The sequence below is a fragment of the Motacilla alba genome, chromosome 4 (assembly GCF_015832195.1).
Source record: "Motacilla alba alba isolate MOTALB_02 chromosome 4, Motacilla_alba_V1.0_pri, whole genome shotgun sequence".
NCBI lineage: Eukaryota > Metazoa > Chordata > Aves > Passeriformes > Motacillidae > Motacilla > Motacilla alba.
In genome coordinates, this window is record NC_052019.1 from 38128152 (window position 1) to 38143756 (window position 15605).

Genomic DNA, 15605 nt, shown 5'->3' on the forward strand with positions numbered 1-15605 from the left:
ACAGTACGAACTCACTTTCAATATACCACACACCTGTACCACTTCTCTCTTTTGAACTAGTTCCATCTCAACCCCTTATTCTCTGACTAAATGAATCCACTCTCACCTTTTATTTTTTTTTTCTTTATTGATTCCTAATGCCCTGGCCTTTGTCTGGAAGGCAGCTTTGTCGTAAGCACTAATATCTTTCTCTGCTGTGAAACCACTGTCAAAAGTAGTGACCATTTTGCATAGTGTTCCCTATTTGAACATGGTAACCATGGTAAACATTTTCTCCTGCTCTAACATTAAAGCTATTTTTAAATGAGCAAAGTCTGTAAAGCCAGATGTTATTATGTATTCATTTGCTGTAATTTAAATACATCTGAACTGAGGTGAATATATGGCAAAGTATATCCCAGGCTATTGGTTCCTTGGCTTGGGGTCTGACAGTAAAATGTCTATCAATCTTCAGTTGCAGGACTAGAGGCTTTCTGAGTTGGGGTCTTCTTAAAATTTGCTTGGGGCAGATTCAAATTCTGCCACAAATTTCATATTTGTTTTGCTGTGAAGCAAATTTTAAGTCTATAAATATGACTATCATGTCTGTACCAAAAAAAAACCCAACCAAAAAAGAAAATAAAATAAAACAAACAAAACCAAACAAACAAAAATACCCAAACCAAAACAACAAAAAAACCTCAATGAACAAAACTCCATTACAATTTTGTGAATCTACACTTTTTGTCTTAATTCTAGAGAAATTTTGAAAACTACTTTTTGGTATTGATTAGGTACAGGTAAGTATTTACTGATTGTATGTGCTTTATTGAGACTAACGTGATCCCGAATGGATTGTTACAACTCTACATGTCTGGCCAAGCTCTTTGTTTTATTCCTGTTTAGAATGTTCCAACATGAATTCTTATTTCCTTCCACAACCACAAGTTGATCTGTAGAATTGATATATGTCCTTTAACTGGAAACTGGAATTGCAGATGTCTACAAATGGCTTTGTCATTCTCCTTGCTCATTTAAGGAGATGTATTGGGTAAACTGACAACTGAGTCCTACCAAGTGTTCCCCTCTCCAGTCTTTTCCATCAGATTGTTGAGTGTTTTGTTCATTTTCATCCATAAAAGGTCAAGGGGTCTAAATGTGTCAAAATTGTTTTCTCTTACTTGACAAATTCATAGCTGAAGCATTTTGCTGAAGGTTATAAATTTTCAAGTACATTGAATACTTTCAGCTCTAATTTAAAGTCAGTAAATCATGAGAAAATATTAAGGATGTAAATGATAGCAAGGTCATGACTCATTTTCAATATGAAGCAATTAAGAAATATGACAATCAAGAACGCAAACAGCCTGTATGAAGACGTAAACTTGGTTGGCTGTTGAATAAAACTAAAGACTTCAGTACCTTCACTGCTGAACTATTCTCTGTGGTTTATGAACTGCATATCATACTTTTCATGGTGAAAAGTACTTTTTTAGCTGGCAGTGCTTTCTGTTGGAGACTGGAATACTCCTTGGATATTGACATTTTACGCATTTGGAAGATAACATTATCAAGTTTAGGTGTCCCTGAACAGGCAATATCCAGGCAACTTCAAAGGTCTCTGGGGAGACATGGCAGCTCAGAGATTCCTCTGCAACATCAAAATTGTTGAAGAATATGTGCGCTTTTTTTTCCCCAAATTGTGTATTTTGTAATTTCTACATCTGTGCAGCTTCATAAAACAAATTTAAGGACCAAGAAGACTCCCGGACAACTATGGGAGACAACATGAGGCTGAATTAGTACCTCTTTGGTACCTTTTCTTTAGCTAGAGAAGTCTACTTTCAGTCTGTTTTGGGAAAATTGTGAAAACACATTCTTCATCCCACAAGACAGGAATTAATTTATGAGTGAAGAAAAAAAAGTTACATCAGTGACAAGGTTTTAAAGGAAGAAACTTGATTAAAATAAAAGTATCTTAATAATTTAAAAGTTGGGAAAGGCTGGTAGATGCACAAATCCATTTATAATCATATTATGTGATTCTTGTGCCAATTACAGGCAAAAAAGATAAACAGAGAAGGGATTCAAGTTTCAAGCAGGTTCAATGATTGTTTCTAATTATCCTTTGCTATGGATCTCTTCTGCTTCAATAGATTATTAGGTTACTTTCTTATGTTTGAGGATACCACCTCTACAAAGAAGCTTGGTGCCTGCAAAGATCCAGTGCATTAAGAAATAATATGCTGCTGATTTCTCTATCTAAGTTTGAATCTACATCATTGAGGGGTCTCAAGTCATTGCTAACTGTAATGATCCACAGCTCTGCTGTAAAGATTGCCCAAATTCAAGAGCAAGTATTTAGCAAGGCAGCATACAGACTTCACGCAAAGGAAAAAATACCAATGCAAAAGTATTAAACATAAAAAAATCACAACTATGGAAATAACCTGTGGTTGTCTACAAAGCAGAAATGACAAAATGTTTACAAAAAATGAAAAGATCCCAAAGGTTTCTTCATTTTAAAGTGGAACTAGAGAGCTGCAGAGAGAAATTCAAAGTTAATTCAAGATCTGATTAAAATGTTGATAAGGAATGGGCAGGAAAGCAATGCCCATTTTAACCATAAAATGGAACTACTTTCTCTGTAAGAATGTCTGTAAAGGTATCTGACAATGTTGGAGTAAGAGTTTGAGAGCTACAGACTTTCAGCAAAATAACAGGAAGAAGGTGCTCATGTGTCAGTCGCCTGGCATGCTAAATCAGAGCGTACCTTTAAAACATACTGCTATGGCAGTGCGTCGGGTGCATGATGCTAAACACATTTGAATGGATTTCTTACTGAGGAACAGCACATCATGTTATCTTAACTGCTTAAGGCAAGTCAGACTTTGTGTTTGTATTTCAAACTAGACTCACTACTTGACATTTTTGTGGTTGAGCTGTTTAGATCTTGGAACGCATTACAGAATACTGAGATAAAAAGCTTAAGGTTTGTAGTCAAAATTAATTTCTTCCATGTATCTATTGCTTGACTCATAAATAGACTAAAAATACCTTGACTATCCAGCTTACTTAAATGAAAATATGTAAAATTATCTATCCAATAACATGTGACTATGTCTTCATTTTGAAAACCATGTAGAAGTCACATTTATTTTTGGCCCAGGTCACCCTGCTGTTTTAGTGTGCAAAAGAATAGTTTTGTGTATGAAACAAGGTGAGAGTTTCACACTTTAGTTGTAAAACCACTCTTCTGATTTGCCTGAGAGTTTAAAAAATGCTATTTTAAGCATTTAAAGTCCTAATGCAATGGTGCTATGTATGGTGAGAAGTACTTATCAGTTTATAAAAAAGGTATTCTGCAACACTGATTAAAATGTTTTTATATCTTACCCATGTATTTAACTGCCCCTTTTTTGTGGCTTTTGGTTGTGGTTTTTGTTTGGTTTTGCTTGGTTATGTTTTTAATAAATAAACACATATTAAAGAATTGCCAGCCTGATGCAGTCAAATCTACCTAGTATATAGAATATGATTTTTCCTTGTCAGACAGCAAGGTATTTTGAAAACTTCTACACCATTTTAGCATTTAAAACAAAGTAAACTACTCTTTCAGTACTGGCATTATGCAAAAGATCATAAAAAGAGAAGTTGCTTTGTGGTGAGAGCTACATAGACAGTAGAGTCTGTTACCAAACAGGTTTAAATTCCTACCAATTACCTTGATTCTGCACCTATACAAATACTCACAGGTGTGAGATCAGCATAAGCATAAATCATTTGAAGAACTGAAAGCTAGCATTTGCAAAATTATTATGTAGGTTTTATTTTGTGGAGTTTTTAAAATGGAAGATACGAGATGTCACTTTTTCTTATTTTGTTTTGCTAAAACATCGATGATGTACAGGGAAGTACAAAGTCACAAAAAAGAGTTTTTTTAATTTGCCTAAAAGTGCTTCAGACATTTGTTGAATAAATGAAAGAAGATTATACTAGTTTAGGGCTGTCAAAACCTTTGTTGTCTGGACAATATGCTTAAATTGAAAGACAAAAATTGGGAAATAATTAAGCTCCAAATCTGCAAAGACATATGCACATGCCTAATATTACTAATGGAACGGTCACTGGTTCATTTGCATACACAACATTAAATACGTTATTGTTTTAAGGAATTGATCTTAGGTCTGCAATATTACATAGCTGCTTTGATTCATAGATTTCATATATAATGTAATAGTTCACTATGAATCATTTTCCATTGACAAATTAGAGATCTCCAATGTCAAAAACTGATCTTTCCTCAGTTCATTTATTGGCTAAAAAATAATATTCTTTCAGACCAATCAAAAATTGGCAATTAATTCTCCAGCAAAATATGTGAGTTTCAAATTTCATGTATGGAGAGGCACACCAATCTTTTAATATGTACTTTTGGAAAGGTATTGAAAAACATTGAAGGTATTAAAAAGCGTGACCTTCTATGATATCTTCATAGGATTTACCAGAGAGCATTTCAATCAGTCTTTAATAATATTTTCCAAAATGTTAACTGCGTCAAGATGTCAGGTCAGGACTAGGCACTGCTCCTGATTTCAGAAGGTACTGTGCCACTAAAATGCACAGTAATTTAATTAATGAAAGAACTCATATGGCTGTTGTACAAAATGATAAACACTAGTAAATGTTCTACCAACCATATTCCCCTAGACAGCACTCTGCAGCAAATAATTTTGCCATTAATTAATTCAAAGACATTTTAAAAGCTGATTGAAAAGGCACCTCTTAAACGTCTTTAAATTACAGTTTATCTTTCTGTGTCTTCACTTAGTTTTATATTCTCTCACACAATTTTCATCTTCATGTCTTTCATTCCTCTCTCAGGTTTCCCATTATTCACTGGTTTTATCAGCTCTTTTTTCTACTCAGTGTTTTCTTTCATTACATTCTTTGTTTCATAACATCCCTGTTTTAGATGTATTGTGTACATTATACACTTCTCCCCTCACACCATCCCAGTCTTTCTCCAGAGCCCAGAAAACAGCAGCTCTGTCTCCCCATAACAAAAAGCAGCATTAAAGACACATTCTTCTTCAAGAGCTCTGCCCTCCACAGCTAACCTGACATCCTCTTTGGGACCAGTTTTGGGTATCCGCCTCTGTGATTTAACTCCAAGACAATAAAACCCTGAGGCATCTCTACTTACACCAGTTCAGCACTGTATTATCCCAAAACAGACTCCTGAGCTAGAAATCTGCAGGATTTTCCCAAAGAGCTTCTTGCTTCTCCTTTGAGCCGTATGTCATCATGTGGGAATGATGAACTTCATGCTCCTGGCTAGGGGGCAAGTGATACATTTCCATTGGGATGCTTAGTTCAGTGAACAGGACATCTCTGCACAAACAGGCAGGATACAAGATGCAATACCTAATGAGAGGCAATGTTTGTGTTGCCCTCAGGCACGCCCTTGGGGCCAAAAGCCATCCAGTACCTGTGACCAAATTGAAGAAACCTCCAGGTCCATTGGGGGTTCACAAACTGCATCTTAGCTCACATGAAGAGGTACTCTCGCCCAGGGTATTGTAAATTCTCCTGTACCTCATGTAAGCCCTCTTGGTACATAAGTTCCTTCAGTTCCTGTCCCATGAAGCTTCTCTCATTGCTTACCTTGGACACCTCACTGCGGTTTTCACGGCAGTCCTGTGGTACCAACTCCAACACTGCTGACAGACGCACTGCACGTTGAGCCTGGCAAGGTAAGAAAAGCGCCTGCAATCAAGAGACAAGGAGTCACATTAACTATAGTTCTCTCAATGCCATAGTCTGTCCTATACCAGTAAATAACTGTCTTTGTCTGTCATTCTCCCCTTCACCTCTTCTCTCCTTTTCTGGATGCTTACCTGGCTGTGTTCAAGAGTGATACAGCACAACTGTATGTGTTTAGATCTGAGTGCCATAGAAACAGCGACGTTGTGGGAAGTCTTAATGGGACCCCAACCCATGCAACCTCCTGAGCATTAATTCAGCTGCACTCCATCTCTTGCTCTAGCCTGAGTTATCATGGAGGTGAGCTGTGTCTCCACGCACAAAGAAAAATTGCATTTTTCTTTGCCTTCCTGACTTGTCATAATGGCCTGACCTCAGGCATGTCCCTTCACTACAGACTTGCCCCTTCATCACTGGGCTGTTAGCTGAATCTGGTTATTGAACCCTTTCTTTCCTCTTTTCTTAGTGTAGAGACTTCAGCCTGAGAGTGAGGGCACTGCCTTTCCAGCCTGGCTGTCGCCATTGGCTCCTGGCTCGCACTTCCTAATAGAGCAGTCTACTCTGTTTCCTGACAAAATCCTTCAGGGTAAGAAACCTACTCTTTGGTGCCCTGAGACAAGTGTTATTTTGTCTGTACAGGTAGCGACATCCTTCAACCTGTCTCAGAATTCCTGCGCTCCATCCATCCTGTGAAGCATGAGCACCGAGGTACAACGCAGGAGGTAGATGTATAAAGCCATCAATCATCCTGCCTGCTGTAACTGCAAGGCCTCAGACAGGTTTTCCCAATCCCACACATATTCAGGTGTCAGATCCTTGCAGCTATCCAATGTCTGTCATCCAGGTACTTGGCTGTTTGCAGGAATGAATTTTTCTTTCACATTGAGGCTCAGACCAGAGACTCGGTCCTCTCGCAGGTTCTTTGCAATGTTGAGGACAGTGGCTGGGTCACTTCAATCAAAGTATGAACTTACTCCAAGGACAGAATTTATTGCCATGCTGGTTACAGGACAGCATTTTGGGCTCCTTAACATCAAGCCAACCCAGCTGTATCTTCAGCATCATGATCTATTGAAGTCCCTGGAAACCTGGGAGTGGCTGGCTCTCCAAGGTCATCAGAAGCAGTTTCACCAGGAGCAGATGTTGTAAGAAATTATTACATGCACTAACTAGTTTTGCTTTGACCGGTACTGTTAGAGGAAATAGACCCAGGATCCATAAGGAAAAAATAAATATGGCATCAGAGACTGAGCAATAATGTTGCCAGGTGAATTATTTCAGCACATATTATTAAGGAACTTACTGTTTCAAAATTTCCTTTAATTTTTAGGTATATGACATTGAAATTTGGAAATACATGAAAATAAGTCAGTTTTAAGAAGTCTTAAAAAAACATTTTCCATCTTTTATCTGTGCAGACTTTTTCTAGCATATTCTGACTCTAGTTTCTAATATATTCTTCAGTATTTTAAATTGAACTGGAGGTGAAGTAAAAAAGAAACCCATTATTCACTTAGCTACTACCATTAGCATAAGAGCTATTATATCTCACAACTTCCAGTGGATATATAAAATACAGTTCCTGATACAACTGAAACCTTTGATCCTTTGACAGAGACTGGAGCTATTATTTACAGAAATTCAACAGTTCAGAAAGCAGAAGAAAATTGATTTTCCTGCAATATAACATGCACATTAGAATTATCAAGGAGTTTTCTAAAGAAAAAAACAAGGACAGACATTCAAAGAAAGAAAAGCCTCCTCACACCATATTTCCAACTATGCACTAGCAGGTGCATGTATAGATATACACATATATTTCAGAATTGCCTTACTGCATTCATATAGGAAAGGCAAAAACTGCAGCTGGAAACAAGGAAAGAAAAATAATTTCACACTGAGCAGTTTTTTACAATTCAGTTTAAATGAACAAATCCGAGGCAAAACATATTAACTTGGCACTCATTTATTCCCCCCATCTTTATGTTTCTTTATGTCTCATCTTTATTATGTTGTCATAATAAACTGAAAGAGAAATAAGCTCCTTTTTAAACTAGTGATTACGAGAGCTTGCCAGTGAATGTGATATTGCATGAGTTGCGGCAATCTGTGTCCTAGGGCTTTATACACTTGCCAGTGGGGTATGACAGTCTCAAAAAGGGCTGTAAGAAAAGCAGAGTGTCGTGCTAAGAAAATAAATTACCATTTTTAGATGGAAACACAACCACAAGGGCCAAAAACCTAGGGATTGCTAAATTATGAGCCTGTGCCTGAAAATTCAAACACTAAAATGCAGCTGCCAGGTATAACGCACAGGAACATTTCACTCGGTCTCAATCTTCTATTGCAAAGCACATCTCCTTCTGTCAAGCATGCATGTACATAGCTTGCCTGATTAAAGATGTATTTAATTACCTTCTGAAATTGTATCAAGGAGAAATACAAAATTACAGAGGAACACTTGAAGAGTTGTAGAATTTTGGAAACTAACCATTTAACAAAGCAAAGTGTTGATTTGTAAGTGTGCCATTTGTAACTTCAAATACATTTTAAGCTTGTCTGTTCTTTGGAGTAATAGCCCTGTGTTTTTTTCAACAACAGGTGTATTACACCTGTTTTCAGGTATAAAAATCTTGCTTTTGGCATAAACAAATTAGCTTTATTTTTTTTTATTTTGTATTTGGTTAAAAACATAAAGAGACAGTACTTGACAACTACGTGATACAATACTGACAAGTGTAAAAAAGTATTTATTTGTCTTTTTTAAGTGATTAATACTTCACATGTAGGTACATGATTAAATGGAATGCTTTTCGGGTATAGTAGAGCATCCAGAGTTGAAAGGGTTGTGCAGTTATATAGCCAATATTTAATAATGAAGGTTTTTTACTGTGGGATCCAATGTTGCATTTCAGCTAGGGACATCTTATAGTCACTCTTATATTCTAAAGGCAAATCTGTATTGCATGTATTTCCCTCACAACCTGAAAAGTGCAAATCTAGCCATGCTCTGTCTTCTACTGACACACTGTGAAAGTTCTCTGTTTTGCCTCCCACTCCTCAGACTTCCCTAGTTAGTTTCTTATGTCAAGAAAGAAATGACAGAAAAGACCACTGACTTTTAATTGTGATAGTTCAAAATTATAAGCCCTAAGCTTTCAAGGTCCTTTGTTAAAAATTCTGAAAACTGCTAAAGACTAAAGATATTTCTGGAGAAATGTATGTCTTCACCATGTAAACTCATTCAAGCAGAAAAAAATTAGCATCATCAGGGAACCTGGGGGTTTAAATGTACACCAAGAGGTAAAATGAATTGTCTTAATTACTTACAACTGTAAAATAGTTGACATCCTAGGTCAGAGAAAAGGTCTGTCTAGTGAAAGATGCTGTTTTCAGCAGTGGTCATAACAGATGTTCAAAAACACCAGGGTAAGAAAATGCAAGAATTCATGAATCTTCCCTATGACACCTTGCCAGGTGCCCTGGCTATCACTGGTGCACTGTGCTGAGGAGTTTGCTAAAGATAAATCTACTCTCTAGATTAGAATCCAAGGTACAAACTTACTGCTGTTCTGGGAGAAGTGGCATTCCTTGCTTTGGAAAAAAAAAAAAAAAAAAAAAAAAATGATGCCTTCTTCTTTTATTCCACCAAGGCTCTGGGGTATTTTTTACTGATACTATACATTACATTACTATACATTAGTATGTTGGTGGTAGACAGGAACTTGATCTACCCATGATCTGAACAGATGCAAGTTTTCTTTGGTATACCAAGAGAAGACCAAAAACCTACTGAGAAGAAAGGCACATTGGCACAGCATCAATGCCAAAATATCTGCATTTGCATGACTCCCTGATGTCTTGGACTGTGAACAGTGACTGTGGCTTGGCTGTAAAAGGCCAAGATGCACGTTTCTGTTTGATTTAAAGAGAAATTCTGAATTTCCTGTCTCTGTGGAAATCTTTGAAGGCAAGTTGGGGAATGGGGCCTGGGGCTGTTGGGAAGACAGAATTTTCTTACTGAAATACAAGGGCATAAAACCAAAGACCTCTGGGACGTATCAGTGAAGTTCAATAATTTGATGAGGTGATTAACACCAGAAAAAGATAGCATTATGTTTTAGAGAGGAAAATTTCCACTAATATTCTTCCTAGACAACAAGAATAGATAGCTTGCCCAAGGAAAACAAGAAATCTGTGGCAACATATGAAAAGTAGTCAAGATTTTATGTACAGTTCCTGAGTTTAATAGCAGACAGTCCTCTATGTCTTATTCAATGTGACTGAAGTATTCTTTAAGAACTGACAAACTGAATCCTCTGAAACATGAACAATTTTATTATTTTGTTTACAGTTAATGAAATGCCCTTCATACTGAATTATTCAAACATCATCAAGAAATTGGTTAAAATGTAGTTTCCTCTAGCCACGAGATTTCAGATTATATGGAAAGTGACAATATTTTCACTCCTCTTTTCTTTCCTCTGCCAAAGTACCAAACATGCAGCCCCACGGGAGAAGCAGAGTGACAGGGGAGTCCTTAACTGTGGCCCATATGTAGGAGGTGAAAATAGCCAGAAAGATATTGGTTTGGTGACAAGCATCTACTTTGGAGTGGAGGCACAGCAAAGAACACAGGTTGTGAATTCTTAACCTTTCGTGATGGAGCCTTTGTCTTGGGGAGCAAAGCAGCAGCTCCTTGCTTGGGGCAGAGCCAGAGCTGAGTCCAAAGCCAGCAAGGTCCATCTGTCATATCTGCAACAGACTGGCCAAGTCTGTAGCACAGATTTACACCATGGGCTACATCTGTGAAGAAACACAGAATTACAGTAATTCTCACTGGTTTAAAATTGCAACTTTCTTAAACATAGGCTCACTATCATTTTTTTTTCAGTGTGGGAAAAATAAATACAGATGTAATCAAGACTCGTTGGAAAAGCTGCAAAAGTGGAATTAGACCGGAATATGATTCCCTATTTAGCTTCTTGGCCGTAGAATCATGTTGTTTGTTACTCAATTTCTGCCCTAGTAAATTTCACCATTTATTCATTTGTAATGACAGAATTTTAAAAGAGGAATAGGGACACTACTAGTCCGTCTCTTAGGACCAGTTTAAGAATAAACAGTAGAACTCTGTGGAGAAGTGCAACGTGGTTGAAATTTTTATAAAAGAGCAATTGATAAGTCAACTCACAGCAGTTAATACTTCGCTGAGGAGCCAAGGGAGTTTGCCTATTTCTCTTCCATTCCAGTTCCTAAAGGAAAGGTTACTCTTGCATCCCTAAAACAGCAGCTTTAGGAAAATGTCCTGGCAGTCTTGAAATCATACCTCCACCCTAGAACGCAGCAACTTAAAGTCAGACTGTCATTAGCTGAAGTGCCCTAAAAAAGCCAACATTTTCTAATTTTAGGTAGCCCCTCACTCAGTCTAAAGCCTCATGCACTGAGTGATATTGACAACAGGGTTTCAGAATTAAACACCTTGTGTTCCAACACCTGTGTGTGACAAAGTGCCTCTTTGAATCTACTCTAAGTCCTAAGCTATGTTGGAATGATGAACATTTTCAATGATCAGCTATGCAATTATTAAGAATGGTTTATTTGAATATAATTTTAAGCATATTCTGAGAAGATAGCTTTAAATATTCAATCTTCTTTTTCCACTGCAACACACATACATTAATTTATGTTATTCATAATTTTATAAAATCATTCTGTTATACCATATATTAAGAACATAATTGATTCAGTAAAATTCCATATCATCACTTGTTTATTTAAAAATGTGGAAAGGATTAATTAATTTTTATTAAAGCCATTGTGGATTTGTGATATCCACTATTTGTGGATATTATTACTTTTCCTGATATTTTTCCTGACATTTTCCTTTCATTTCCTAATTTTTCACATAATTTGTGCTTATCTTTATTCAGAAGAGGTATTTCCACAGCTGAACTCACCATCCAAATGCAGTCCAAGTCTCATATTTTATGTGTTTATCCCATCAAATACTCCACAAAGCACTCTGACTTGTCTTACATATTTTAATATTTTCTGTTATTTTAAGAAATATGCTTCAACAATGTTGTTATTAATATTTTTCTTAGCCTGATTTTCCAGTCTATTCTTGTAGCATCTGAAATATCATACAAATATGTTTCCATCTCACATCCATATAATTTTCAGTCCCCAGTTCCCCATTTCTATCTGTTCCTGGCAATTAATTTCCTATATCTGATTTACTGTCAATCAATTCTGCTTAACACCTGCCTGTTTCATTCTAGATGGCATTCCTGGGCACCTCTAATACTCTTCTTTCTTATGATTGCTAATGAAGTCTAGACTTCTCTAAAGGAGAAGATGATAAAATGGGAGAAATTATAATCAAGCTCTGTTAGCAACTGCTACCATTCAAGAAGACAGCTGCAGAAAGGTATTACAACCAGTCTAAGGCCACATGGACTGAAAGAATAACCACATTTTTTCTCTTCATTTATCTGCCTTATTTCTCTCCAATTTTTTTTTTTTTTTGCATCTGTTCTACCCCATGGGATCACCTGCCCTTCTCTCCTTCCTTACAGGTCTATATTTTTGTACTTACTTGCCATATCTTTCAGTATTGTAAGGTTATTTTGCTACTCTATTCATCACTAGCAGACTTTTTCAGAGAATCATAGGATGGTTTGGGTTGGACAAGACCTAAAATATCATCTAGTTTAAGGATGGCCCACTTTCAGCACGTTGTACATCCCAGCATCTTATGACCTTCCTGTGCCCTTTCATTTCTGTTGATGCCTCAGTACTAGCCACTGTCTTCCATTTTTTATACCTAGACCATCTCCAAAAAAAATCATGAAAATTCTCTTTATTAACAGGCCCTTGGGCCTGAAATTCTGGGCCTGAAATTCATGGCTGAAATTCTCAGCTTTGGTCAACAAAAGGAACATTCACCATCCATCAACAGTGAGCAGAGATTTCCCTCAGCAATAAGTCCTCTGTCAGAAAATGCAGACTCTACAAAGCCCAACCAAGCTCTGCCATCATAGAGACTGTCACTTTATTCATTTTGAAAAAAAAAAAAAAAAAAAAAGCTCTATCCACATCCAGGAGAAGATTCAAGTAAGCTATTTTTTTCAAAGTGAGGTGTTGGGGTTTTTCCCCTCAAGGCAGGATTTTCTCTTTATTTAAGCTGTTAACTATCATGTCCCACTAAGTCTATGATCAAAGCCAGGAATTCTGTTTACTGTCACATGAACCACGCAGAGCTTGACAGAGACTTTGTCAAAATCTGACAGGCTCTGCAGTAGAAAGTGTGAACAGAGAAATCTAGCATAGCACTAGAGAACAACAGAAATAAAAAGCCTTACAAGGCTTGGCCTGAATTGTATAAAGCAGCCCACTCTTACCATTAGACTGCTTCAGCTTTGATTTCAGCCTGCGAGTTGTTTGTGCAGTGCAGCTGGGGGATGCACCTCACCTCTGGTGCAGCTCACCTCTAGCGACTTCCATCTGTAAGTGTGCTCCAGCTGATGGTGCAAAATGAAATCATAAAAACTACGTATTTCAAATTATGAGATTAAAGTTCCAACTTTTATCTACAATTCTATCTACCTGTATGTAGCTCTATATCTATAAAGGCAAAAAAATTAACTACTTCCTAAAATTTTAATGGGCATCTTTCTTAATAGCTCATGCCATTACAAGCTTTAGTGAAAATGCAGAAGAAGCAAAATGAAGGCAATGCTTTTATTGCTCTTAACACACTGTTATGCTAGCCATTATTTTGTCTACAAACCTCCAGTCTGTTGAAATTAATATTGTTCTGAAGCACTCATGTGGCCCCTAGTCTTTGAATTCAGCTGAAGTATTAAACAGTACGGTATGAGAAACAATGATGATTGGGGGGAAAAAAGGGAAGAAAGGAAAAAAACCCCACATTAATCATTGAACTCCATGCATTTTACTGATAATTTCAGCCGAAACAAGATTATACTGGAGGGAAAAAGTTTTGTCTCTTTGGTCAGGTACAAAAGGGGTCACAAATCTGAACAGCTATTGCACTAACATTTTATCTGACATTATTCAGTGCCATTTATGCCTTATCTTACACTAGAAACTGTTTCAAGGATGCTTTCCTAGGGCAGCCCTATTAGCCCATACAAACACATCCATGCCATCCCTCATGGCTCTACATTTTCACGTGGAGTGACAGAGTGCTTTGTAAGCTTGCTGTCTCAGGTGCACTGAGTTGAGGTTCCTTTCTCCAGGGAAAATGCATAAAATAATGAACATGTTCTGAGGGCAAAGTCCTCTCAGGATTTTGGAGACAACTAAAGGGAAAAGAAGCAGCTGCACCACAACAATCACAAAGAATTTCTCAGTGTGTACTTACAGCTTTCCAAATGTGTCAAATAGAGAAATAGTCAAGGTCATCAATAGAAATGCAAGGAAGAAGTACAATGGCAAAGGAAAAATGTGCTTGGTGTCATCAAAGGGATTTAGGTGAAGCTCATGGGAGAGCACAATGGAGAAGATGCAGGGAGCTAGGCTGACAATGAGAAAGATGTGCTCACCAATAAACTAGAAGGATAAAAGGACTGGAGTTTTACTGAAGAATAGCCATAAGACTATAGTGTTAAAATTAAAGCTAACAGAAAACACATAAAACCTCTGACAGAGAAAGGAAATCCTAAAGGCCTCCATCTATTCAAATGTCACACTGGGGAGAGTGGAGGCAACAGGAGTAATGCTTCTCTCTCACATGCAGACTCCAGAATAAAACTACAGGTACCTTCATAGAGAAAAAAGTTAAACTTATTCATGAAAAGCTAGTACTGTGTTGAGACAGAATATTATTACTAAGAGGCCTAAATTATGGGTGATTTAATTATAACTACATGTAGAAAATATAAGATAATCTGCCTCTGATAGCAGAAGCATGGAAAGCAGACAGCAGTAGCAGCTACTACTACAAATTTTCACAGCTTTTGTCTTTCTTAAAAGAAGCAACAAAATTCTATCTTCATTAATGTTGGATTTCCTAAATGAGAATATTTATCAGATTTTCAGTACAAGGCCAGCCTGCTCAGATAACATCTAATTACAATCTTGAAACCACAGAGATGAGAGCTATAAAGTAAATGAGGGGAAAAAAAAAAAAAAACAAACCCAAAAATAACATCTTGGGCTTTCACAGTCTATAGACACAGACTTTTTTACGTTTTAACTCTGATTTGTATGAATAGCAAGAGATCAATCAACGTTAGGATATGAATCTTGTAGAAGTAATTGTCAACAGTAATGTTAAAGGCTTTATCACAAGGTTATGAACAACAATAAATGGCTTTTGTTGCTTTTTAAATGTTAATATGCAGCTGAACTATTTAAGAATCTCATATGGTCATTACAACTACACTCCATTTCCATGAACACTCTCCCCGGTATTTAAACTGAAAAAAAAAAAAAAGACAACACAAGGAATATAACAGATTAATATTTCTTCTTTTATGAGAATGGTGTTACTTAATCCTAAGAATTTTCTTCTTGAAATATTTAGTATATCTTGCAAATCAGCATATTATAAACCATCCTCCAAAATCTGTCTCTGCAAAAAGCACTTTCATTTCAGTTCAGGTTTACTCTACGTGGTGCAGATTTGGAAAGGGCCAAGATGCTGAGTATGAACACAGATAATGTCACTCCTTCTCTTGGAAGAGTCCTATCACCAGTTAAGATTGCAAGCAAATATTACAAGTTTTACATTTTTTCACAGATGCCTTCCCTGGTATCCATCCAGCTAAAGTCTTTTCCCGAGGCTTTGTGACTTTTGATACTTCAATCACTCTTTAAGAATTGAAACT

The 15605-nt window shown here is 36.9% G+C and overlaps 1 long non-coding RNA gene across 1 annotated transcript in view; it reads right to left on the reverse strand.

Annotated features, from left to right (window-relative positions):
• Positions 1-5346: 5346 nt before the first annotated feature.
• The window catches only part of LOC119700794, a 41210-nt gene continuing 30951 nt past the window's right edge, over positions 5347-15605 (reverse strand). Inside the window, exon 5 of the long non-coding RNA XR_005256882.1 lies at positions 5347-5748. This is a non-coding gene — a long non-coding RNA (uncharacterized LOC119700794). The remainder of the gene's footprint in view (positions 5749-15605) is intronic.